Here is a 27,720-nt window from a genome sequence, read left to right on the forward strand (position 1 = left end):
GGAAAATATGAGCCACAATCAGTGGAAAAATTAATTGAAACAGATCCAGCAATGTTAGAAATAAAAGCAGTAGATGAAAACATTAAAATAGTTGTTATAATTAGATTTCAAACATACAATAAGGTAGCAAAAGGGCTGAGTATGATAAGTAGATACAGAAAAGATAAAAAGAAGGTTCCACTCCAACTTCTAAAATGAAACATATGTGTTATGAAATGTACATTGGATGGGATAACAGATTCAAATATGCAGAAGAAAAAATTAGTTAATTTTAAGACATACTACAATAGAAAGTATCAAAATTTAAACACAGAAATAAAAGACAGGAACGGATGAACAGAACTTCAAGAGGCTGTGGCATAATTATAAGCTACTAATATACACTTTTGGAATCTCAGAAGGTTAGAATGAGAGACGTGCTAGAAAAGATAACTGAAGAGATAATGGCTGAAAAATTTTCAAATTTGATGAAATTTTTAAGATTTATAATATCACAGATCCAAGACATTCAAGAAATCCCAAATAGAAGGAATATGATGAAAACTACATGAAGAGACATCATAATCAAAATACTTGAAATCAGTAGTAAAGAAGAAAATTATAAAAGCATTCTGAGAAGAAAGACATATTGTGTACAGTGAACCAAAGATGAGAATACAGTAGACTTTGCAGTAGAAATAATACATCACCAAGGAAAGTGAATAATAATTTAAAAGTTTTGAAAGAAAAATTGGAATTTTATACTCAAGGAAATAGCTTTCAAAATTGAAGATGAAATGAAGACCTTCTTCTATACAGAAGCTAAAAGAATTCATTACCTGGAGAATACTATTATAAGAAATGTCAGGGGAAGTCTTTAATAATGTAAATAATATAAAATGAAATTCTAGACCTACACAAGGAAATGAAGAGAAATAGAAATTATGTGGGTAAATATAGGCTACTTCATTTTTTAAAAAATTATTTAAAGGATTATTAACTTTTTAAAACAAAGGACATGACTGTGTTGTTTGAGATTTATAACATCGAGAAGTAAAATTTAGAACAATAGCATGTTGGTTTTTATGACAACATGGAAGTATACTTTTGTAAGGTGATTATGCTGTGCATGAAGTAGTAGTATATTACTTGGAGACAGACTGAAATAAATTGAAGAGGTATGCTATAAGACATAAATAAACACTGAAGAAACCCCAGCAAAGAGTTATACCAATAAAGAGTTATATAACAAGGATAAAACATAATTATAAAAGTACTTTATCCAAAAAATGCAAAAAAGAAAAAGAGCACAGGGGAACAAAAAGTGAAGAGATGTATAGAAAACTAACAGCACAATGGTAGCTTTAAACCCAAACTTATCGGAATTTCTTAAATGTAAATGGTCTAATGACCAATTTAAAGGCAGAGATTGTCATATTATATTTTTAGAAAGTAAGTCTCAAATAGGTTAAAAGTAACAGGATAGAAAAAATGTGTCACGCTAGCATTAATCAAAAGAGCACTAGTGTGGTTATATTGATATTAGACAAAATAAATTTTAAAAGTCAGTTTTGAAAACATAAAGTTAGTAAATCTTTAGTCAGACTTGTTTGATATAAAAAGAACAAAGACACAAGTTAGAATGAGAAGGTGTAATTACATATTCCACAGATACTTTAAGGATTAACCAATATTATGAAGAACTTTATGCCAGTGAATACAACAAGTTAGACTAAATGGTTAAATTTTTTGGAAGACAGTGCTATGAAAAATTACCAAAGTTCACTCAAGAAAAAATTGTTTATGTGTATACATGAAGATGAGTTTAGATTTAAGATCCTCTTAAAAAGAAAATTGTTTGTTTCACTGGTGAATCTTAGCATTAGATGGAGAAATAATACCAACTCAACATATACTCTTTCAGAACATAGAAGATGGTATACTTCTCAACTACTTTTATGAAGCCAATGTTGCTATGATTGTATAATTTTTAAAAGGCATTAAAATACAAACTATCACAAACCAATATTCCTCATGAATGTAAATACAGAAATCCAAATTGGATTATAAATCCAATAGCCAGGTGACATTTATTGTTTGAATGTATGGTTGATTCAATGTTTATGAATCAACCCATGGAATTTTTCTTACTGATAGGATTAAGGTAAAAGTCATTTGTTCTTCTCAATAGATGTAGATTTTTTTAAAAAAGCTCTCAGGAAACTTGAAATAGAAGGGAATTTCCTCAATGAGATAAATAGGATCTTAGTGAAGCCTGCAACTAATAACATTCTTAATGGTGAAAGACCTAATGCTTTTCTCTTGGTATTAAGAACAATGCAAATATCTCTACCCTCACCACTTCCATTCAAGATTGTACCAGAGGCCATAGCTAATTCACTGAGACAGTAATAACTAATGGAAAGCCCATAGAATGAAAAGGAGGAAGTAAAACTCTTTATTCACAGGCAATATGGTCATTTATACACAGATGACCATGAAGAAAATCCTAAAGTATCTACAAAAGATGCTACTTGAACTGATAACTGAGTCCAATCATGTTATAGAAGATGAAGTTGTCCAATCACGTTACAGAAGATGAAGTTGATGTGCAGAAATCAGAGTGTATATACTATCAACATGAATAATTGAAAATTCAGATTGAAAATAACATTGATGACAGCATCCAAAATATTAAATACTTAAAGGTAAATCTAACAATATATTGCAGACTTCCACACTTAAAACAACAAAATATTGCTGACAGAACGTAAAGACAATTTAAATGAGGGAAGAAGTAGACCATGTTCAATGTATTATAATATTCAATATTGTTAAGATTTCAACTTTCCCTAAATTAGTCTGTAGATTAAACATAACCCTAGTAAAAATTTTAGAAGATTATTTTGTAGATGTTATTGTTAAAAAAAATTTCAGAGGACTTTCCCTGCCTGAAAGCATCACTAATCAAGGCAATCTGGTTGAGGTATAAGAATAGTAATATAGATTAATGGATCAGAATAGAACTTTGCAGTGCAGACCTGCACAGATACGAAGAATTGATTTTTTTTTATAAAGGTACCAAGGTAATTCCGTGGAGGAAATTATAGTTAACTCAAAAAATGGGGCTGAAAAAATTAAATAGTCTCATTGAAAACAAAATACAAACCAAAAAATGCCTTGACCTTCATCTCACAGTATATATAAAAATTAACTTAGAACTGATCACAACCCTAATTGCAGCAGCTAGAACACTAAGATTTCTAGAAAACAGGCAAAAATTTGTAATTTTAGATTTAGTGAAATAACTCAGGAATAGAAAATCAAATACCTTATATTCTCATATATAAATTGGAGCTAAACATGGGTATCCATGGACATACAGAGGGAAACGCTGTAGGTAATATACACTGGGGACTCTAAAAGAGGAGAACTGGAGGAGGGTGAATGTTGAAAAATTATCTGTTGGGCACAATGTTCATTGTTAAGGTGATGAGTATGCTAGAAGCTCAAACCCCACTACTGCGCAATATATCCATGTAACAAATCTGCATATATACCCTCTAAATGAATGAAAAAAAATTTTTAATGCAATATAACAATTTAAAAATTTTTTTAGGGCACAAAAGCAAAAAGTGTAAGAGGAAATAATGATAAACTGCATCAAAATTTAAAAGATTTGTTACAAAATACCCTTAAGAAAATGGAAAAACAAGCCACTTAAGAAAATGGAAAAACAAGCCACAGAATGAATATCTGTAAAACAATTTTCTGATAAAGAACTCTTGTAATTCAATAAGATTATTATAACAACTATATAATGGAGTTTTTAAATGTGCAAATCCTATTAAAATGTACAAATCACTTAAAGAGACATTCATCAAAGTAGATATACCATTAAACATGAAATGCTGCTTAACATTATTAGTTATTAGGGGCAGGTAAATTAAATCCACAATGAGGTTCTACTGTACACCTGCTAAAAAGGCTGAAATTAAAAAGACTGATACCACTATGCATTGATAAGCATATGGACTGAGGTTCACATTTATTTGCTGATCGGAATGCAAAATAGCACAACCACTTTGCAGAACAGTCTGGTAGGGTTTTCCAAAGTTAGGCATACACTTATACCAGCTAGCAATTCCGCACCTCGGTATTTACTCAAGAACAATAAAAACATATATTTATATAAAGACTCATATTTGCATATTCATAGCAGCTTTTTCATAATAACTAAAAACTGGAAACAACTCAAGTGTTCTTTAACTGATAAATGGATATACAAATTGTATTATATCCCATATAATGAAATATTTCCCAGTGATATGAAGGAACAAACTACCAATCCTTTCAATACCATGTATGACTCTCAAAACCATTATACTGAGTAAAAGAAGCCAGATGCCAATAGCCTGTATACTGTTTGAATACATTTGTATAAAATTCTGGAAAATACAAAACTGTGCTAATAGCAGATCTATGATTGCTCAGAATCATGAAGGGAGGGAATTGTCTGCAAACAAGAAGGAAGGACCATTTCTGAGGTGATGAAAATGTTCTATATTGTGATTACTGTATTTCTTACACAACTATGTATACATTTATCGAAACTCCTCAGATTATACAACTTAAATTTGATCAATTTTAATGTATATAGATTGAACTCAGTAAAACTGAATTTTAAAATGTGAGATAATAGCTATCGTTAACTTAAAAAGCACCATATGAATTGATTATTGTTGATAGTGATAGTGATGTGAAAAGGACTGTGTCTCTTTAACAAAGGCAGGTGTAATCAATGTGAATTTCATTAGCAATCTCTAGATTTTATGGTGCTATGTACTTTTACTTTTAAAATATTATTATTGACTTTTTACCAGAAAATATTTTCTGTACAATTTCTTGCATCTAATTTTTTTTTATCAAACATGAATTTGCAACATAATTTTTGAAAACTCATGTTTCTTGAGTCTACAGCTATAAACAGGACCTTGCCTGTCTTGTTGACCACTGGCATAGTTGGTGTACCTATTGTTGTGTAACATATTACTATAAAATTCAGTGACCTGAAACAATTAACTTTTATTACCTCATGGTTTCTGTGATCCGCTTCCCAGCGAACTCATTTGGGCCCCTCTGCCAGGCCTCTCACAACATGAAAACTGGCTTCTCCAAAAAGTCATACAAGAGAGTGCCCAAGATGCAATCTGCCATCTTTTTGTAACCTAAAATCTGAAATGACATCCCGTCAGCTCTGTATTTTAGTGATAAAAGTGAGTTAATATGTCCAGCCTACATGCAAGGATAGATAATTACATTCAGACTTAAATAAAAGGAGTCAAGGATCACTTGGGTCTATGTTAGAGGCAGCCTATCATAGTAGGGATCAATAACTAGTTGGATGGATGGATGGATGGATGGATGGATGGATGGATGGATGGATGTGGAGGGATGGTCAGTCAGGCAGACAGATGATGGGCAAATAGATTAATGCTATACCACAATATAATTTAATTTATGTTGCATACCCAACTTAATCCTGAAAAACTTGAGACTATTTAGGAAAGATTGACCAGGATGGTGAGAGATATAACTATTTTCCTTCTATATATAAAAGTTAAAATATTCTATAACCCTTTGCCTTTAAAAAAAAAACTTAAAAGACATGGTAATAATTATAAAGCATTTGAAAAAGTGAACTCTGGAAAAAGGATTAGATTTTTTTTTAACTCCAGACAATCATTCTATTACTGTCAGCAATTTGGCAAAATTTGATATAAGACAGAGATTTTGTTTCAATTTGAAGAAATTTTCAATGATTTATATGTTTGCTCTTCAGTGTCATTAACATTAAACTTTAAATGCTTTCAAGAAACTATCTGCTACCCATGATCAATAACTATGCATTCATTTCACTTTTATCCCTAGCATATGGGTTTAATAACTTTGACAGGGAACCATATAACTTCTGATGGTCATAATTTTCTAGGAATTATAACAATAGAAAATAATTAATCTGAAGGTCTTAAATATTTATCTTTTTTGGAAAAGGTTAAAATACATAAATGAAAATATAGGCTGGGATCATGGCCGACAGGAGGCAGGACTAGATTGCAGCTCTGACTTGGACAGACAGAGCAGGATGTGTAGGCTCTCATCATGAATTTTAGCTCCATAACAACTGCAGGAATAATCAGAAAACCCGAGAGGACCCACAGACCCTCTGAAAGAAGCAGATTTCTCCTGCAGGACCCAGGAGACACCCCAAATATTTTGCTGATATGCATGGCTGAGAGACCCATAGACGGTTCACATCACAGGACTCTGTGCACACAACCCCCAGTACCAGCCCGGAGCCTGGTGGATTTGCTGGGTGGCTAGATCCAGAAGAGAGATAACAGTAACTACAACTTCACTGTTAGGAAGCCATATCCACAGGAAAAGGGGGAGAGTACTACATCAAGGGAGCACCCATGGCACAAAAGAATCTGAACAACAGCCTTCAGCCTTAGACCTTTCCTCTGACAGAGGCTACCCAAATGAGAAGGAACCAGAAAACCAACTCTGGTAATATGACAAAACAAGGCTGTTTAACACCGCCCCTCTCCCCCAGAAAAAAAAAATCACAGTAGCTCACCAACAGTGGATCCAAACCAAGAAGAAATCCCTGATTTACCTGAAAAAGAATTCAGATTAGTTATTAAGCTAATCAGGAAGGCACCAGAGAAAGGCAAAGCCTAATGCAAGGAAATCCAAAAAAAAAAAAAAAAAACAATACACGAAGTGAAGGGAGAAACATTCAATGAAATAGATAGTATAAATTTAAAAACCCCAAAACTTCACAAAACACTGGACACACTTATAGAAATGCAAAATGCTCTGGAAAATCTCAGCAATAGAATTGAACAAGTAGAAGAAAGAAATTCAGAGCTTGAAGATAAGATCTTCGAATTAACCCAATCCAACAAAGACAAAGAAAAAAGAATATGAAAATAGGAACAAAGCCTCCAAGAAGTCTGGGATTATGTTAATCCACCAAACCTAAGAATAATCAGCATTCCTGAGGAAGAAGACAAATCTAAACGTTTGGACAACATATTTGGGGGAATAATTGAGGAAAACTTCCCAGGCCTTGCTAGAGACCTAGACATCAAAATACAAGAAACAGAAAGAACACCTGGGAAATTCATTGCAAAAAGATTATCACCCAGGCGCATTGTCATCAGGTTAACTAAAGTTAAGATGAAGGAAAGAATCTTAAGAGCTGTGAGACAAAAGTACCAGGTAACCTGTAAGGCAAAACCTATCAGATTAATGGCAGACTTCTCAGCAGAAACCCTACAAGCTAGAAGGGATTGGGGCCCAATCTTGAGCCTCCTCAAACAAAACAATGATCACCCAAGAATTTTGTATCTAGTGAAACTAAGCATCAAATATGAAGGAAAGATACAGTCTTTTTCAGATAAACAAATGCCAAGAGAATTCACCACTAACGAGCCACCACTACAAGAACTGCTAAAAGAAGCTCTAAATCTTGAAACAAATCATGGAAATGCATCAAAACAAAATGTCATTAAAGCATAAATCTCACAGGACCAACAAAACAAAAATACAAGTTAACAAACAAACAAAAACCAGGGTACACAGGCAACAAATAGCATGACGTATGGAATGGTACCTCACACATCTCAATACTAACATTGAATGTAAATGGCCTAAATGCTCCACTTTAAAGAAACAGAACAGCAGAATGGGTAAGAATTCACCAACCAACTATCTGCTGCCTTCAAGAGACTCACCTAACACATAAAGACTCACATAAACTTAAAGAAGCAGAAAAAGGCATTTCATGCAAATGGACACCAAAAGCGAGGAGTAGCTATTCTTATATAAGACAAAACTTTAAAGCAACAGCAATTAAAAAAAAGACAGAGGGACATTATATAATGGTAAAAGGCTTTGTCCAACAGGAAAATATCACAATCCTAAACATATTTGGGAGCTGCACACCTAAAAGTGGAGCTCCCAAATTTATAAAACAATTACTGCTAGACCTAAGAAATGAGATAGACAACAACACAATAATAGTGGGGGACTTCAGTATTCCACTGACAGCACTAGACAGGTCATCAAGACTGAAAGTCAACAAAGAAACAATGGATTTAAACTATACCTTGGAACAAATAGACTTAACAGATATATACAGAACATTCCATCCAAAGCCACAGAATATACATTCTATTCAACAGTGCATGGAACTTTCTCCAAGATAGACCATGTGATAGACCACAAAATGAGCCTCAATAAATTTAAGAAAATTGAAATTATGTCAAGCACTCTTTCCGACCACAGTGTAATAAAGCTGGAAATCAACTCCAATATAAACCTTCAAAACCATGCAAATACATGGAAATTAAATAACCTGCTCCTGAATGATCATTGGGTCAAAAATGAAATCAAGATGAAAACTTAAAAATTCTTCAAACTGAATGACAACAGTGACACAACTTATCAAAACCTCTGGGATACAGCAAATGTGGTGCTAAGAGGAAAGTTCATGGCCCTAAACACCTACATCAAAAAGACTGAAAGAGCACAAACTGATAATCTAAGGTCACACCTCAGGGAACTAGAGAAACAAGAACAAACCAAACCCAAACCCAGAAAAAGAAAGGAAATAACCAAGATCAGAGCAGAACTAAATGAAATTGAAAGAAAAAAAATACAAAAGATAAATGAAAAGTTGGTTTTTTGAAAAGATAAATAAAATTGATAGACCATTAGCAACATTAACCAAGAAAAGAAGAGAGAAAATCCAAATAACCTCAATAAGAAACAAAATGGGAGCTATTATAACTGACACCACAGAAATACAAAAGATCATTCAAGGCTACTACGAATAACTTTATGTGCATACACTAGAAAACCTAGAAGAGATGGGTAAATTCCTTGTAAGATACAACCCTCCTAGCTTAAATCAGGAAGAATTAGATACCCTGAACACTCCAATAACAAGTAGTGAGATTGAAATGGTAATTTAAAAATTACCAACAAAGAAATGTCCAGGACCAGAGAGATTCACAGCAGAATTCTATCAGACATTCAAAGAAGAATTGGTACCAATCCTATTGACACAATTCCAGATAGAGAAAGAGGGAACCCTCCCTAAATCATTCTATGAAGCCGGCATCACCCTAATATCAAGACCAGAAAAGGACATAACCAAAAAAGAACACTGCAGACCAATATCTCTAATGAACACAGATGCCAAAATCCTTAACAAAATACTAGTTATCCAAATCCAACAGCATATCAAAAAGCCAATCCACCATGATCAAGTGGGTTTCATACTAGGGATGCAGGGATGGCTTAACATACATAAGTGAATAGATGTGATACACTACATAAACAGAATTAAAAACAAAAATTACAAGATCATCTCAATAGATGCAGAAAAAGCATTCAACAGACTCCAGCATTCCTTTATAATTAAAACTCGCAGCAACATTGGCATGCAAGGGACATACCTCAATGTAGTAAAAGCCATCTATGACAAACCCACAGCCATCATAATACTCAATGGGGAAAAGTTGAAAGCATTCCCTCTGAGAACTGGAACAAGACAAGGATGCCCACTCTCACCACTCCCCTTCAACATAGTACTGGAAGTCCTAGCCAGGGCAATCAGAGAGGAGAAATAAAGGGCATCCAAATCCATAAAGAGGAAGTCAGAAGTGTCACTGTTTGCTGATGATATGATCATTTACTTCAAAAACCCTAAAGACTCCTCCAGAAAACTCCTAGAACTGATAAAAGAATTCAGCAAAGTTTCTGGATACAAAATTAATATACACAAATCACTATCTCTTCTATATACCAGTAGCAACAAAGTGGAGTATCAAATCAAGAACTCAACCCCTTTTACAATAGCTGCAAAAAAAAAAATACATAGGAATATACCTAACCAAGAAGGGGAAAGACCTCTACAAGGAAAACTACAAAACCTGCTGAAAGAAATCATAGATGACACAAACAAATGGAAACACATCCCGTGCTCATTGATAGGTAGAATCAATATTGTGAAAATGACCATACTGACAAAAGCAATCTCCAAATTCAATGCAATTCCCATCAAAATACCACCATCATTCTTCACAGAATTAGGAAAAAACAATTCTAAAATTCATATGGAACCAAAAAAGCCTATATAGCCAAAGCAAGACTAAGCAAAAAGAACAAATCTGGAGCCATCACATTACCTGACTTCAAACTATACTATAAGGCCATAGTCACCAAAACAGCATGGTACTGGTATATAAATAGGCATATAGACCAATGGAACAGAATAGAGAACCCAGGAATAAACCCAAATACTTACAGCCTACTGATTTTCGACAAAGCAAACAAAAACATAAAATGGGGAATGGACACCCTTTTTAACAAATGGTGCTGGGATACAGGTTGGCTAGCTACCTGTAGGAGAATGAAACTGGATCCTCATCTCTCACCTTATATAAAAATCAACTCAAGATGGATTAAGGACTTTAAGAGCCAAAAGTATAAGAATTCTAGAAAATAACATTGGAAAAACCCTTCTAGACATTGGCTTAGGCAGTTTTGGGTTTCATGACCAAGAACCCAAAAGTAAATGCAATAAAAACGAAGATAAATAGCTGTGACTTAATTAAACTAAAGAGATTTTGCACAGCCAAAGTCACAGTCAGCAGAGTAAACAGACAACCCACAGAGTGGGAGAAAATCTTTGCCATCTACACATCTGACATAGGACTAATATCCAGAATCTACAACAATCTCAAACAAATCAGCAAGAAAAAAAATCCCATCAAAAAGTGGGCTAAGGACATAGACAGTTCTCAAAACAAAAGAAGATATACAAATGGCCAACAAACATGAAAAAATGCTCAACATCACTAATAATCAGGGAAATGCAAATCAAAACCACAGTGTGATACCACCTTACTCCTGCAAGAATTGGGCATAATCAAAAAATAAAAAAACTGATGTTGACTGACGTGGATGCAGTGATCATGGAACACTTCTACACTGCTGGTGGGAATGTAAACTAATACAACCACTATGGAAAACAGTGTGGAGAGTTCTTAAAGACCTAAAAGTAGAACTACCATGTGATCCAGCAATCCCACTACTGGATATCTACCCAGAGGAAAAGAAGTCATTACATGATAAAGATACTTGCACACACACTTTTATAGCAACACAGTTCACAACTGCAACATCATGGAGCCAACGCAAATGCCCATCAATCAAAGAGTCGATAAAGAAACTGTGATATATATATAGGTATATCTATCTATATATATAGAATATATATAGAATATATAGAGAAAATATATAGAATATAGTATATAGAGAATATATATAGAATATATAGAGAGAATATATATATTCCATCATATATATAGAATAGAGAGAGATAATATATATAGAATATATATATAGAATATATAGAGAAAATATATAGAATATATATAGTATATATAGAATATATATGGAATATATAGAATATTTAGAGAAAATATATAGAATATATAGTATATATAGAATATATATGGAATATAGAGAGAGAATATAGAGAAAGAATATATATATTCCATCATATATATAGAATATAGAGAGAGAATATATATATTCCATCATATATATATAGAATATAGAGAGAGAATATATATAGAATATATATATTCCATCACATATATATGGAATATATATATATTCTGTCACACATATATATTCCATCACATATATATAGAATGTATATATTCCGTCACACATATATAGAATATATATATATTCCGTCACATATATATAGAATATATATATATTCCATCATATATATATATATACATATATGATAGAATACTACACAACCATATAAAGGAATGAATTAATGGCATTCACAGCAACCTCGATGAGATTGGAGACTATTATACTAAGTGAAGTAACTCAGAAACAGAAAACCAAACATTGTATGTTCTCACTGATATGTGGGGGCTAAGCTATGAGGATGCAAAGGCATAAGAATGATACAATGGACTCTGGGGACTTGGGAAGGTTGGGGTGGCAAGGGATAAAAGACTACAAATAGGGTGCAGTGTATACTGCTGGGTGATGGGTGCACCAAAATCTCACAAATCACTAAAGGACTTACTCATGTAACCAAACACCACCTGTACCCCAATAAACTGAAAAATAAAAAAATAAAAATATATATATAGGCTAGGTGCAGTGACTCACACCTGTAATCCCAACACTTGGGAGCCAAGGCAAGAGGGTTGCTTGAGACAGGAGTTCAAGGCTGCAGTGAGCAATGATGGCACCACTGCACTCCAGCCTGGGCAACAGAATGAGATCCTGTCTCAAAATAAAATATAAATGAATGACACATGAGTTTTTTAATAGATATGCACGTTTATATTTGGATATACACCTGGATGTGTAATTTCTATACATGGAAGCTTTTGTTTCTTTTATATTTACTTAAGATCATTTCCATTTGAAATGCAATAAACCTTGAAATGTTTTTACTTTATTTATATCATTTCATTGTTTTTGTTGCCACTATAGTACAAGGGGCAATTGAGAATTTCACTTTTATTAGAGCTTTTAGTTTTGTGATTTTGAATAATAAAGTGTTATATGCAGTGGAGGGCAGTGAGGGAATTTTCATATTCATGGAAATCATCCACCATTGTGGATTTTGTACTTACTCCTAAGACTACCGCTTGCCCTAAGATGAGAGAAGCAACTACTATGGATTTTGGATCATGGATGTTAGATCTCCTTAATGTTGAATATATAAGAATGGCCAACAACCACTGTTGAGAGAAAGAGTAAAACCAGCAAGGATTTCAAAAAAACTAATTAAATGTGATTTTGCCTTGATGAGACATTTTCTGGTGTCACTATATACAGATTAACATTTTGCAAACTACCTTTTTAATGTTCATATACATTAATATTTAAACCTAAGACATCAAGGCTAACTACTAAGCAGATAAATGTTATTCCTGGAAGGGATGTAGTATTTTTGGAAAATATCTTAAGTTTATGCCTGTTAAATAGTGTGTAGTTCTTGAAGTAGCATGTATTAGGCAATTTTTTTTTTAAGAATTCAACTTTTTGTTTACAATGAAATATAGCATAGAAAAATACTCTTTTTTTTTTTTTTTTCTGAGACAGGGTCTCTCTCTGTTACCCAGGCTAGAGTGCAGTGGCGCAATCTCGGCTCACTGCAGCCTCTGCCTGCCAGGTTCAAGTGATTCTCCTGCGTCACCCTCCCAAGTAGCTGGGATTACAGACACTCACCACCATGCCTGGCTAATTTTTTTGTATTTTTAGTAAAGATGGGGTTTCACCATGTTTGCCAGGCTGGTCTCAAACTCCTGGCCTCAGGTGATCTGCCCACCTTGGCCTCCCAAAGTGCTGGGATTACAGGCATGAATCACCCTTCCTGGCAAAAATATTCTTTTTTTTTTTTTTTTTTTTTTTTGAGACAGAGTCTTGCTGTGTTGCCCAGGCTGGAGTGCAGTGGCACAATCTTGGCTCACTGCAACCTCTGCCTCCCGGGTTCAAGTGATTCTCCTGCCTCAGCCTCCCGAGTAGGTGGGACTATAGGCGCCCACCACCACACATGGCTTTTTTGTATTTTTAGTAGAGACGGGGTTTCACCATGTTGGCCAGGATGGTCTCGATCTCTTGACTTCGTGGTCCACCCGCCTCGGGCTCCCAAAGTGCTGAGATTACAGGCGTGAGCCACAGCGCCCAGCCGAAAATATTCTTATAATTAGTATTGGGTTAGATAGGAAATTCATTTCAAAGAACTAATGCCTATAATTAAATTTAAATATTTCAGATCCAGCTTTCTTTATTTTAAAAATTTTTTATTTTATTCTATTTTATTTTATTTTTAAATGGAGTCTCACAATGTCACCCAGGCTGGAGTGCAGTGGCCAGATCCAGCTTTCAAAAGCAATCATCTTCATAGATGAATTTTTAAATTTTTTAATGTTAAGTATGTAGTAAGGTATATTAATCTAGCTCTCAATATAGAAAGGAAAAATATGTAAGAATATGCAGTTACAAATAAGGAGCAAGAGTTTGGTTGTCTAGGACTTTTAACTCTTAACTACTGTCAGCAAACTAGTGAAAGTGGCTGGAGTTAAATTTACCACTACATGCTCATCAAAATCAAGTTAAATATTAAAAAGCTATCAAATTCAGAGAAAAGCCATTTAATATAATCAAACAGAAACAATTAGGCACTGTGCTTTTCTAAAACACTCTAGGATCTTGTGACCCATAGTTCACGAGGGTATTCCAATATTCAAGTATAAGTTGTGTGCATCTGTTTTTATTTTTTAGAGATATATGTTTCAGGTATTAAATGTACATACAATAAATATTTGAATGAAATTATTTGTTATATAAGAACTGGTAACTATATCCTGGTGTAGCTTTTTCATTTAAAAAAATTATTTCATTTTATTTATTTATTTATGTCAGTAGTTTTGGGGGAACAGGTGGTGTTTGGTTGCATGAAAAAGTTCTTTAGTAGTGATTTCTGAGATTTTGGTGCACCTATCACCCAAGCAGTGTACACTGTTCCCAATGTGTAGTCTGTTATCCCTCATCCCACTCCAACCTTTCCTCCCAAGTCCCCATAGTCCCTTATAACATTTTTATGCCTTTGCATCTTCATAGCTTAGCTCCCACATATAAGTGAGAACATATGATGTTTGGTTTTTCATTACTGAGTTACTTTACTTAGAATAATGGTGTCCAACTCCATCCAGGTTGCTGCAAATGTCATTATTTTCTTCCTTTTTATAGCTCAGTAGTATTCCATGCTGTATATATATGTACCAGCTTTTCTTTATCCACTCATTGATAGATGGCATTTAGGGTGTTCTATCTTTTTGCAATTGAGAATTCTGCTGCAATAAACGTGAGTGTGTGGGTGTCTTTTTCATATAATGACTTTCTTTTGTCTGTGTAGCTACCTGGTAGTTAAATTGCTAGGTCAAATGGTAGTTCTACTTTTACGTTTTTTTTTTTTAATTTATTTATTTTTATTATGCTTTAAGTTTTAGGGTACATGTGCACACTGTGCAGGTTAGTTACTCCATACTGTTTTCCATTGTGGTTATACTAGATTACATTCCCACCAGCCGTGTAAAAGTGTTCCCTTTTCATCACATCCATGCCAACATCTATGTTTTTTGTCTTTTAATTATGGCCATTCTTTCAGGAGTAAGGTGGTATCACACTGTGGTTTTGGTTTGCATTTCCCTGATCATTAGTGATGTTGAGCATTTTTTCATACATTTGTTAGCCACTTATATATCTTCTTTGAGAACTGTCTATTCATGTCCCTAGCCCACTTTTTTATGGGATTTTTTGTGTGTGTGTGTGTCTTACTGATTGGCATTCTCTATAGATTCTGGGTATTAGTCCTGTGTCGGATGTATAGATGGCAAAGATTTTCTCCCACTCTTTGGGTTGTCTGTTTACTCTGCTGAAAACATTCTTTGCTGTGCAGAAGCTTTTTAGTTTAATTAGGTCCCATCTATTTACCTTTGTTTTTGTTGCATTTGCTTTTGGATTCTTGGTCATGAACTCTTTGCCTAAGCCAATGTCTAGAAGAGTTGTTTCCAGTGTTATCTAGAATTTTTATGGTTTCAGATCTTAGATTTAAGTCTTTGATCCATCTTGAATTGATTTTTGTATAAGGTGAGAGGTGAGGATGCAGTTTCATTCTTCTGCATGTGGCTTTCCAATTACCCCAACACCTTTTGTTGAATAGGGTATCCTTTCCCCACTTCATGTTTTTGTTTGCTTTGTCAAACATCAGTTGGCTGTAAATATTTGGCTTTATTTCTGGGTTCTCTATTCTGTTCCTTTTTTCTACATGCCTATTTTTATACCAGTACCATGCTGTTTTGGTATAGCCATGTAGTATAATTTGAAGTCAGGTAATGTGATGCCTCCAGATTTGTTCTTTTTGCTTACTCTTGCTTTGGCTATGCAGGCTCTTTTTTTGTTCCATAGAAATTTTTAGGATTTTTTTTTCTAGTTCTGTGAAGAATGATGATAGTGTTTTGATAGGAATTGCATTGAATTTGTAGATTGCTTTTGGCAGTGTGGTCATTTTCACAATATTGATTCTACCAATCCGTGAGCATGGGATATGTTTCCATTCATTTGTGCCATCTATGATTTCCTTCAGCAACGTTTTGTAGTTTTCCTTGTAGAGATCTTTCGAAACTCCCTAAATATTTTTTTAGGAGGGTGAGGAGCTGTTGTAAAAAAGGTTGAGTTCTTGATTTGATTCTCAGCTTGGTCGATATTGGTGTACAGCAGGGCTACTGATTTGTGTACATTCATTTTGCATTCTGAAATCTTACTGAACTTATTTGTCAGATCCAGGAGCTTTTTGAATGAGTATTTAGTGTTTTCTAGGTAAACGATCATATCATCTGCAAACAGCGACAGTTTGACTTCCTCTTTACCAATTTGGATACCCTTTATTTATTTCTTTTGTCTGATTGCTGTGGCTAGAACTTTTCAGTACTATGTTGAATAGAAGTGGTCAAAGTGGGCATCTTTTTCTTGTTCTAGTTCTCAGGAGGAATGCTTTCAACTTTTCCCCATTCAGTGTAATGTTGTCTGTGGGTTTGTCATAGATGGCTTTTATTACCTTAAGGTATGGCTCTTTTATGCCAATTTTGCTGAGGGTTTTAATTGTAAAGGGATGCTGGATTTTGTCAGTGCTTTTCCTGCATCTGTTGATTATATGATTTTGTTTTTAATTCTGTTTATGTGGTGTGTCTCATTTATTGACTTGTATATATTAAATCATCCCTGCATCTCTGATTTGAAGCTCACTTGATCATGGTGGATTATCTTTTTGATATGCTGTTGGATTTGGTTTACTAGTATTTTATTGAGGATTTTTGCATCTATGTTCATCAGGAATGTTGGTCTGTAGTTTTCTTTTTTTGTTCTGTCCTTTCCTGGTTCTGGTATTAGGGTGATACTGGCTTTATATGATGATTTAGGGAGGATTCCCTTCTTCTCTGTCTTTTGGAATAGTTTCAGAAAGGTTGGTACCAATTATTCTTTAAACACCTGACAGAATTCATCTGTGAATCCTTCTGGTCCTGGACTTTTGTTGTAGTTGTTGGCAGTTTTTAAAATTACTATTTCAATCTTACTACTCATTATTGATCTGATCAGAGTTTTCATTTCTTCCTGATTTAATCTAGGAGGGTTGTATATTTTCAGGAATTTATCCATTTCCTCTAGATTTTCTAGATTCATGCATAAAGGTGTTTATAGTAGCCTTGAATGATCTTTTGTATTTCTGTGGTATTGGTTGCAGTATCTCCCATTTCATTTCTAATTGAGCTTATTCGAATCTTTTCTCTTCTTGGTTAGTTGCACTAATGGTCTATCAATTTTGTTTATCTTTTCAAAAACCCAGCTTTTTATTTCATTGATTTTTTGTATTTTTTGTTGTTTGTTTCAATTTCATTTAGTTCTGCTCTAATATTGGTTCTTTTCTTCTGCTGGGTTTGGATTTTGTTCTTTCTCTAGTTCCTTGAGTTGTGTCCTTAGATTGTCTGTTTGTGCTGTGTTGGACTTTTTGATGTAGGCAGTTAATGCTATGAACTTTCCTCCTAGCACTGCTTTTGCTGTGTCCTAGAAGTTTTAATATGTTGTGTCACTATTATTGTTTAGTTCAAAGAATGTTTAAATTTCTATCTTGATTTCATTGTTGACCCAAAGATCATTCGGGACCAGATTATTTTATTTGCCTGTATTTGTTTAGTTTTGAGGGTTTTTTTTTTTTTTTTTTTTGAGTCGATTTCCAGTTTTATTCCCCTGTGGTCTGAGAGGGCACTGGATATAATTTTGATTTTCCTTAATTTATTGAGACTTGTTTAATTTATTAATTTATTGGTCTATCTTGGAGAATTTTCCATGTGCTGATGAAAAGAATGTATACTCTGCAGTTGTTGGGTAGAATGTTCTCTAAATATCTGTTAAGTCCATTTGAAGTCCATTATTTTGTTGACTTTCTCTCTTAATGACCTGTCTAGTGCTGTCAGGTGAGTATTGAAGTCCCCTATTATTGGGTTGCCATCTATCTCATTTCTTATATCTAGTAATAATTGTTTTATAAATTTAGGAGTGCTGCGTTAGGTACATACATATTTAGGATTGTGATATTTTCCTGTTGGACTAGTCCTTTCATCATTGTATGATTTCCCTCTTTGTCTTTTTTAACTGTTGTTGCTTTAAAGTCTGTTTTGTCTGATATAAGAATGGCTATTCCTGATTGCTTTTCATTTCCATTTACATGAAATATCTTTTTCCACCCCTTTACCTTAAGTTTATGTGAATCCTTATGCCTTAGGTAAGTCTCTTGAAGATAGCATATACTTGGTTGGTGGATTTTTAATCCATTCTACCATTCTGTATCTTTTAAGTGGAGCCTTTAGGTCATTTACACTCAGTGTTAGTATTGGGATGTGAGGTACTATTTTATTCATCACACTAGTTATTGCCTGAATACTTTGTTTGTTTGTTTGTTTTTGTTTGTGTGTGTGTGTGTCTGTGTTGTGTTTTGTTTTGTTTTTTTGAGACAGAATCTCACTCTGTTGCCTAGGCTGGAGTGCAGTGGTGCAATCTCGGCTTACTGTAACCTCTGCCTCCTGGGTTCAAGTGATTCTACTTCCTCAGCCTCCTGAGTAGCTGGGATTACAGGCACCTGCCACTGCACCTGGATAATTTTTGTAGTTTTAGTAGAGATAGGTTTTTACCATCTTGGCCAGGCTGGTCTTGAATTCCTGACCTAGTGATCCATCTGCCTCAGCCTCCCAAAGAATACTTTGTTTTTTCTTCATTGTGTTATTGTTTTATAGGCCCCATGAGATTTATGCTTCAAGGAGGTTCAATTTTGGTGCATTTCAAGGGTTTGTTTCAAGATTCTTGTAGTGCTGGTGTGGTGGTGATGAATTCTCTCAGCATTTATTTCTTTGAAAAATCCTTTATCTCTCCATTTTGAAGCTTAGTTTTGCTGGATACAGAGTTCTTGGTTTGTAATTATTTTGTTTGAGGATGCTAAAGTTAGGACCCTAATCCCTTTTGGCTTGTAGGGTTTCTGCTGAGAAATCTGCTGTTAATCTGGTAGGTTTTCCTTTATGTTACCACTTTATGTTCCTTTAGGTTACCGCTTGCTTTTCCCTCGTAGCTCTTAAGATTCTTTCCTTAGATAACCTGATGGCTATGTGCCTGGGTGATGATCTTTTTGCTGGTGGTCATCTTTTTGCGATTTATTTCCCAGGTGTTCTTTGAGCCTCATTGTATTTGGATCCTCTTCCTCCTCAGGAACACCAGTTATTCTTAGGTTTGGCTGTTTAACATAATCCTAAATTTTTTGGAGGGTTTGTTTATTCTTTAAAAATTATTTGTCTTTGTCTGATTGGGTTAAAGACCTTGACTTTGAGCTCTGAAGTTCTTTCTTCTACTCATTCAATTTTATTGTCGAAATTTTCCAGTGCATTTTTTATTTCTCTAAGTGTGTACTTCATTTCCAGAAGTTGTAATTGTTTTTCTTTATGGTATCTGTTTTTCTGGAGCATTTTTCATCCATAAACTGTATTTTTTCCTTAACTTCTTTAAGCTGGTTTTCATCTTTCTCTGGTATCTACTTGAGTAGTTTAGTAATCAACCTTCTGAATTCTTTATCTGGCAAATCAGAGATTTCTTCTTGGTTTGGATCCCTTGCGCATGTTATAGAATCTTGTTTTGCCACATTACCAGAATTACTTTTCCGATTCCTTCTCATTTGAGTAACCTGTTTCAGTGGAAAAATATGGAACTCAAGGGCTGCTGTTCAGATTCTTTTGTCCCATGGGTGATCCCTTGATGTGGTACATTTCTTCTTTCCCTAGGGATGGGACTTCCTGCAAGCCAGACTTCAGTGACTGTTATTGCTCCTCTGGGTTTAGACACCTAGCAGGGTTACTAGGCTCTGTGTTAGTGCTGGGAAATGTCTGTAAAGAATCCTGTGATGTGATCCTTCTTCAGGTCTCCCAGCCATGGATACCAGTACCTGCTCTGGTGGAGTTGGCAGGGCTATGAAATAGACTGTGTGAGAGTCCTTGGTTTTAGACACGTTGAGGATGCTGGCTTTCTTGAATGCTGGTTATGCCGGCAGTAAAGTTGTCATGTGGACACACTGAGAACCACTGGTTTGCTGGGATTTTGCAGGCAGTGAAATTAGCTGTTGTCTTCTCCCTCCCTGGAACAGGATTGTTCTGTCATGAGTTGCTGTAATGTCCTAAGTTGGTCGGCCTCCATCCAGGAGGTGGCGCTTTCAAGAGAGCCTCAGAGTTTTTGGCCTGTCTTTCAGAACTTGCAGTGGCTTGCCACTTCTTTCAAAGCATCTGTGAATTCTTTTAGTTTTCCTGGTACATTCCTGTGGTGGTTCCTGGATTAAAAGTCCACATTGTGAGTCCCCACACATTGTTCTGTCTGTCCAAGTGGGAGCTGCATGTCAGCCCTGTCTCCTGTCTGCCATCTTGACTCCACAATCAGCTTTTTCATTTTTACTGAAACTTAATTCCACATTGAGAGTTTTTAAATTTCAGCATTAAATAAGTGCCATTTTTGACTAGTATATAAATTTTATTAAAACAACTACATCTGAAAAATAAGGAATTCATAAAGTATCATTTTTATAACTTCTCGTCATTTACATGGAACATGTAGGATCTTTATGACTTCAATTTAGTAAATTGTAAATACAGTTTAATTGTTGTTTAACTTGTATTTGACAGCTTACCAAATAAACTAATGAAATGAATCCCACGTAATCTAGATACCTACACTCCAAAGAACAGTACATGGATATTTCTTGGCCTGATAATAAATGAAAAGAAAGGAATAACTGATGTATCTGCCTTGACTTATTGTATCTCAGCATGAAGGGGAGAGAGGGCAGTTCTTAGTGAAATAATGCACATTAAAACAAGATAAAAAATTTTAATTGACATAATGATTGCATATATTGAAGTGGTACATAATTATGTTTTGATTTATAATGTATAGTGATCATATGGTAATTAGCATATCTATGATCTCAAACATTATCATTTCTTTATGTTGGGAACATTCAATGTCCTCCTTCTAGCTATTTGAAATTCTGTAATATATTATTGTTAACTAGAGTCATCCCACAACGGTATAGAACACTAGTATTTATTCCTTCTATATGGTAGTAATTTTGTCCAAGGTAATTTTGTTTAACACAATAAAAAGCCATGCTAAAAACATAAACCTTAATTGTAGATTTTAGTTTTGGTATTGCATTATTTGGTGATGATAAGCTTAGAAAAAATACTTAATTTTTAATTTAAATCATTAGATTTTGTTTCTGTTAATTTATTCTTTATAGCTAAAAGATAAAAAGATCACACTATTTTACTATCACACATTATTTTTGTTTGTTGAAGCAAAGAAAAAAATTTAGAATGTGACAAGAGAAAATATTATTAATCTTAAAGAAAATTTAAGTTTAAAAAGAGGCTGATTCAACACATGTTGTCAGTTCAGTTTCAGACAATGTATAAGATATGAATCATAGTTGTGCAGAAATATCAATTGATTTGGTCACACATATTTAGGACTGATTATTGCTGACTATTGTTATATTTTTGAAGGTTTTAAAAATTCAATTAAAGTGATTATATAGATTTATACTTTAATATTTCAGTGGCAACAGAAATTTTGGTTTTCAGAGCACATCTGAGATTAAAGATTTTATCCTTTTCCTGTGGTTGACTCATAAAAAATCAACTGTATTTTCAATACTGTGATCAAATAAAAGGGAATTGGGACAGTGTGTAGAGTAAGTACTTTTTTTTCATCATTTCATCGTGTTTATTACCTGCTCTCAGATTGCCCAGCAAAGATATTGTAACAGTGTGCATTGTAATCAATAAGTAATGTATAAATATGCAGTTTCACCATGGCCTCAGCACTATTAAATTTTATTATTTTAATTTATTATTTTATTATTAACTGGACAGATAGGAAATGGCATCTCTATTTTCTTTTCAATTTAATGTTCTTTGCTTACTAGTGAAAAGATGACACATGATCTATTGATGTTGCCACCAAAGTTTCAGAACAGTCTATAGGAGGTACTTTAAATGCATTTGGCCTTGTCTAGATTAAAACAACAGCTTACATTTATTAAACACTCACTAAGCACCAGATACTTCGTTTTTTTAAGGATTATATAATATTTATTCTGGTTAGTATACTCATTTTACAACTGTGGAAACTAAGGCTTAGAAATATTAATACATCCAAGGTCAGAGAATCAGTAGGTGGTATTTATAGTTTGGTGGATTTATCCCATCAAAGCTGGTTTTCCCTTTTACTTACCATTTTAACTCCTAAGTTGTACTATCATAGCATACCCATACTCTGAATTCATAACTGAAATAATAACCTTACTTTAAATTTTACATTTTCTGCTGAATTCTCTTTATGCTAGTTGCATATATAATCTTATAGGACATATTTATAAAGACAGCTTAAAATAGACCAGACACTTAAGAACGTATAGGAAGGTAATTTGAATGTTACAGATTTTTCAATATGGGAGATTTTATCAGTTTCATCATAATAACAATAGTGCATTCAAATTCTTTCATGTATGTACCACATCTTATTCTTTTATCACTCCTTCAGACACATGAGGTTATATACTGATCTCCACATGAGGAAAATGAGGCAGGGGACTGTTGTTTGGTTCCACTTCTGTGTGCTTTCCATCCGGATCGTACTTATCAGGATGACATTCTATTATTGCAAATCTGTGCTTTAAATTTATTGGATTACAAAGCTTTAAAGATGTGTGGATCTGGGTGCTATAACACTGCTCAAAATAGCTGCCTGAATGAAGAGATATATGTACTTTAACATTACACTTTTAAAAGTGAGTATATTTCATGAGATGAATTGTCTGTCTTATGCGCAATTATAAATCATTTCTATTTCATAAGACTGTAGAGTGATTTTGAATACAAAGCAATATTGGACAAATAGCAAATTATGTTAAATTGTAGGGCAAATTGAGAAAGCGAAGCTGTGATTTTGAGCAACTGTGCCTTCATGATTTAAAATGCAACTTTCTTATGCAGTATGGAACAATTCTTATTTCCTCTCAAACTTCTATTATAAATGCATTTATTCTTTTTAATTTTAGCTTCACAGATAATTCTGGTTTGGAATTAGGGATCTTTTTTTGAGGATAGGAAGAAATTTGCAAATTATATTTGAGTTTTGATTTATTGTGATAATTGACTAATTTATTATATAATCTGTTATAATCTGAACTATTTAAAAATAATTTTCTGCTTTAAAATCTCTCACAGGGTCTTTCTTAAGACACCTTCATTCACCTCTGGAAATAGCAGCAGTAGTTTCTAATCTTTGGCTAGCAGATAATTTCTAAAATCATTTTTCTTTCTCCCCGAATTGTAGTTTGAGTAGCCCTTGTCTTTCAGAGAAAATGAACTTTATTCCTATTAGAAAAACTGTTAAACTAAAAGATCTGACAACAACATTCTTGAATAAGTTTGAAGAATTTATGGCTTAAATTAATCTGAATTCTAGTTTACCTTTTACCTTGAGCTTGGCTGCTGTTTTCAGTTTATATGCATTTTATACATTAACTGCTACCCTCAATTTCCTGTCAACTTTGTAGTAAGCGATACTCTGTCAAATGCTACTCTATGATGCATTTAAATAAAGATAAAAGGTCAATCTAGGCTTTTCTAAAGTTACCATTCTAGGATATAAGCTTCTGAATTGCTTTGTATTTGTATCATTAGACATAATTTCTGACATTTAAAAATTTACCAAAAATATAATGAATTCAAGGTAGTCATCATATGTCTATGGATTCTTTAAGCATGTTAAAGACTTTATGTATCTTTAACCATAAAAAACATAATATTGCTAAATAAAATTATTCTGTGTATCTCTAGGCAATCTAGAACTCATATTCTAGAATTCTAGATCAGCAGTGAACAAAGCGAGGATGTCTACTCTTACCCCTTCTTTTTAATATATGTTGGAAGTTTTAGCCAGGGCATTAAGGCAGTAAATACATAGACAAATAAATAGACAGATAGGAAAGGAAGAAGTAAAATATGTATTTCTTCATAGTGGATGTGATATTATATATCAGAAGATTCTAGGAAATCTGCAAAAAGCTACTAGGATTAATAAATGACTTTAGCAAGGTCGCAGAATACAAGGCCAGTATTCAAAGACCAATTATATGTCTATACTTTAAAATCAAATAACCAGAAACAGAAATTTAAAAGCCAGTATCACTTACAATACAAAAAAAAAAAAAAAAGAAATACTTAGAGGTGAATTTAACAAACATTTTTTAAGACCTATATACTGAAAACCATAGTATATTATTGAGAGAAAGTAAAAATCTGAATGAATACAGAGATACACCATGTTCAGGGATCAGATAAGTCAATTTTGCTAAGATGTCAGTTCTCCACAAATTAATTTAGAATTCAAAGCAATTCTAAATTAAACCCAATGGGCTTTATTTTAGAAATTGACAAGCTGATTGTAAAATTTATATGGAATTGCAGAGGAAAAACAATTGATACAGAGTTAGAAAACTCACACCACCTAAATACTTATTATATAGTAATCAGAGAAGTGTGTTATTAGCATATGATGTTGAAACAATTCATTATCCATTTAGAAATACAAAAGGAAATTCCACCCTTACCACACATCATACATGGAAATCAATTTACAAGATATGATAGACCTAATGTAAAAGCAAAACATAAACACTTTAAGGAGAAAAATAGGAGAAAATCTTAGCAATCTTAAATCAGGCAGAGGCTTTTTAGATAGGAAGCAAAAGCCATCAATTTTTTTTTTTTTTCTTGAGACAGGGTCTTGCTTTGTCACCCAGTCTGGAGGGCATTGGTGCAATCATGGCTCACGGCAGCTTTGACCTCTTGGCGTCAAGCAGTCTTCCCACTTCAGCCTCTCAAGTAGCTAAAACTACAGGTGCATGCCACCACACCTGGCTATTTTTTTTTTTTTTAAGGGACGGGTCTCATTGTGTTACTTAGGCTGATCTTGAACTCCTGGGCTCAAGCAGTCTTCCCACCTTGGCCTCCCAAAGTGCTGGGATTACAGGCATGAGCCACCATGTCCAGCATGAATTTTTATAACAAAGTGATAAGTTAGACTTCCTTGAGAGATACAATTTAAAAAATGAAAAAGCAAGCCACAGACTGGGACAAGTTAATAAATAAGTTAAATGCATAAACACCTACATATATATTGTGTATGTTTGTATATGTATATTGAACATACTTGGACAAGGATATGTGTCAAGAATATATAAAGGGCCAGGTGCAGTGGCTCATGCCTGTAATCCCAGCACTTTGGGGGGCCAAAGTGAGAGGATCACTTGAGGCCAAGAGTTCAAGAACAGCCCGGGCAAAACAATGAGATGTCATCTCTACAGAAAATTATAAAATGAGCTTTGCCAGGCATGGGGCACATGCTTGTTAGCTACTCAGAAGGCTGAGGCAGGAGAATTGCTTGAGCCCAGGAGTTCTAGGATACAGTGAGCTGTGATCATGCCACTGCACTCCAGCATGGGTGACAGAGCAAGACTCTGTTTTAAAAATAAAATACACACATACGTGTGTGTGTGTGTGTGTGTGTGTGTGTGTGTGTATGTATTTTTGTCTATAAAGAACAATTATAACTCAATAATAGACAACCCAATTTTCAGTAATGGGTAAAACAGTTGAAAAGATATTTCACTGCAGAAGATATGTGAATGGTCAATAAGTGCATGAAAAGATAATATCATCAGTCATCAGGGCAATGGAAATTAAAAACATTATGAAATACCACAAGATACCTACTAGAATGGCCAAAATTTTTAAAGACAGTACTAAGTGTTGATGAGGATGCAAAGCAACTACAGCTTTTATGCATTGCTAGTGGGAATATGAAATGATACTATTACTTCGAAAAACAATTTGACAATTTCTTTATAAGTTAATTATACATTTACCATATGACTTATCAATTCCATTATTTGTCTAAAGGAAATGAAAACTTATGTTCACATAAAGACTTGTTCACAAATGTTTATAGTAACTTTCTTTATAATATCAACCCAAATGCCTATCAGTAGAAAAATAGATAATCCAAATGTGGTATATTGAATACAATGGAAAACTATTTAGTGATAAAAAAGAGCAAATAACTGATACTTACAGCAACATGGATAAACCTCCAAATCATTGTGGTGAGCCAAACAAGCTAGATACTCTAAAATTCCATTTTTATAGAATTCTAGAAAAGATTAATATAGGCCCAGGATGAAGATGACTTACTGGAAAGGATTATAAGGAAATAGTTTGGGTTGATGGAAATGTTCTGTATCTTCATTGGTGTGGTAATTACACGTTTACATATGTATCACAGTTATTGAACTGTACATTTAAAATTCATGTATTTTATTGTGTGTAAATTGTACCTGAATAAAGATGAAAAAGATAGTATTTATAAATTCTATTAATACTTGATTTCCAAAGGAAAATAACACAAAAGATAAGTGAACACTTAAAGATAATTTCAAAGTAAATCTTGCTCGAAACTATATAAAAGTATTTATTAAAAGGCAATTAATTACTAACATCCAAGTGTGAAAATTTTGACCTTTAGTGTATTGTGCAGAAAAATTGTGGTATATTTCATTTAAAATTGAAGACAGCAACATACATTAATCAGAGGAAAGCATCAATTAAATGTAGAAACAAGATTTAAACAAAGATTCATATTAAAATAATGATAAGTAATACTTAGAAACTGCATCCTAGAGACACATTATTGGTATTTTTAGAAAAACAGAAACATATTAGTGTGAAAAGATGTTAAAAAATGAATATTAAATTGTTGAGCACAACACATTATGTTGGCAACAGTATACCATAAGTGACTGTAGCTTGCAATAAGGAAATATCTTGTTTTTCTCTTTAGGCTTTTTTTACAGGCATTAATAACAAATATTTCCTTTCCTCCCTTATTTATTGAACCACACCCCTTCTCATACTATCTTTTTCCCCAAAGGAAGTGAATTGATTCACTATCACTACCTCTTGTTATTACAGTTTTTCATTTTAAAAACAAAAAACACTAAGTTTTCCCTTTCTCTTATTTCAAAGTTATATATTTAGCCACCTAAGTTATGCTATACGTCAAAATGTTTGTTGTTGTTGTTGTTGCTGGTTTGAGACAGAGTCTCTGTCACCCAGGCTGGAGTGCAGTGGCGCAGTCTTGGCTCACTGCAACCTCCGCCTCTCGGGTTCAAACGATTCTCCTGCCTCAGCCTCCAGAGTAGCTGGGACTACAGGTGCGTGCCACCACGCCTGGCTAATTTTTGTATTTTTAGTAGAGACGGGATTTTGCCTTCTTGGCCAGGCTGCTCTCGAACTCCGGACCTCAGGTGATCCACCCACTTTTGCCTCCCAAAGTGTTGGGATTATAGGCTTGAGCCACTGAGTCCGGCCCTCAAAATGTTTTTGAAGTAATTTTTGTTATAGTTAC

General features: G+C 33.9%; 1 protein-coding gene and 1 long non-coding RNA gene across 9 annotated transcripts in view; one reads left to right on the plus strand and one right to left on the minus strand.

The window, feature by feature from the left end:
- The window catches only part of PPP1R9A (protein phosphatase 1 regulatory subunit 9A), a 384,760-nt gene that overhangs the window by 260,832 nt on the left and 96,208 nt on the right, over positions 1 to 27,720 (plus strand). The gene's annotated exons all lie outside the window — the stretch shown is intronic.
- The window catches only part of LOC129398179 (uncharacterized), a 63,051-nt gene that overhangs the window by 18,128 nt on the left and 17,203 nt on the right, over positions 1 to 27,720 (minus strand). Inside the window, exons 2-3 of the long non-coding RNA XR_008625908.2 lie at positions 6,620 to 6,658; positions 5,072 to 5,214 (exon numbers count right to left, since the gene is read on the minus strand). This is a non-coding gene — a long non-coding RNA (uncharacterized LOC129398179). The remainder of the gene's footprint in view (positions 1 to 5,071; positions 5,215 to 6,619; positions 6,659 to 27,720) is intronic.

The sequence above is a fragment of the Pan paniscus genome, chromosome 6, assembly GCF_029289425.2.
Source record: "Pan paniscus chromosome 6, NHGRI_mPanPan1-v2.0_pri, whole genome shotgun sequence".
Lineage (NCBI taxonomy): Eukaryota > Metazoa > Chordata > Mammalia > Primates > Hominidae > Pan > Pan paniscus.